The sequence below is a fragment of the Heptranchias perlo genome, unplaced genomic scaffold, assembly GCF_035084215.1.
Source record: "Heptranchias perlo isolate sHepPer1 unplaced genomic scaffold, sHepPer1.hap1 HAP1_SCAFFOLD_824, whole genome shotgun sequence".
In the NCBI taxonomy this organism is placed as follows: Eukaryota; Metazoa; Chordata; class Chondrichthyes; order Hexanchiformes; family Hexanchidae; genus Heptranchias; species Heptranchias perlo.
In genome coordinates this window covers 65,001-66,217 of record NW_027139860.1, presented here as the reverse complement: position 1 = coordinate 66,217, position 1,217 = coordinate 65,001, and positions in this window count along the sequence as shown.

Here is a 1,217-nt window from a genome sequence, read left to right as displayed (position 1 = left end):
GATGAACCAAAAGATGAGAAACGGCCCGCAGAGACTAAGTCCAAAACGGGAACTGGTGAACCGGAAATGATTAACCAAAAACGAAGTCCGAAGAGGGAACTGGTAAACCAGAACTGAGTAACCCGATTTTTAAAATTAATTATAAATGGGGAAACGATTGAGCAAAAGGCGGAAATTAAGTCACAGGGACCAGGTCCGAAAGGGCAAGAGGTTACCCCGTAGGGGGCATTCGTCAACTCAATCTGAAAATTTTGGAGGCAAATCTGACCAAAATGCGGAAATCGGACCACACCGCGAGGGGCGCCATTCGACGGGGCAGGGGTAGACGCGTCGAACGGTACCTGAAGGTCCCGGCTGCGACACGTGAGTCCGGAGATATGGCCAGTCAAAGTCTGATGGGAGGTACCGAAGCCGAAAAATCGAAACGCGTTTGCGGCGATTCGGTGTCAGAGAGTCAGTCACGAATTCAAATTCGTCCCGCTGATTCGCCAATTGCCAGCCGGTTCCGGGGGGATTGGCGGGGTACCTGCAGGATAGTAAGAGGTGGCATGTCGAGACTTAGCCTGTTTACCAGACTTGTGTCTAGCGCCTCCAGGTCTGCAGAGACCGACCCGGGCTGCCGCCCAACCGACTTTTAAGCCTTTTGGGAGTGGGAATTTTTCCCATTTTTCCCCATTTTTCGGGTTTTTTGGTCGGGCTTGAAAACGGCGGCCCCGAGGCCTCCCGGGGCTGGCGGGCTTCGGCTCCCTTGCGAGAGGGTCCGAATTCCACCCGTTTAAGCCCAGAAAGGAGTTCGGAAGTCAGTCGGTCGAGGGAACCCCTTCGGAAGTCCGACGGGGATGGATTCGGCCGGCGTTTCGGATCTCCGGTCAGAGGATTCCCCCCCTGGGCGGGGGGGTGCGAGTAGCTGCCGGCAAACGGTCCCTTGCACTTGTGGCACAAAAAGTCCGAGCACAGGTTAATGAGTTGGCCGCGGAAGCCCCTATGCCGAAATGAGAAAGCCCCCGTTGCGGGGATTTAGTGACGCATCTGCGGCCGGAGGTGGGAGGCCGTCCTGCCGAATTGACACTTGTCATTCGGGCACCTAGGGATTGGTCGGGTACCCGGAGATTTTCGAGAACACGATTTTCAGAGCTTTCTCTGACAGCCCAGGTGCACTTTAAGAGTGCCTGAAAAAGTGACACTTGGCAAAAGGCTCTCAATTTCAAAGCGGAGAC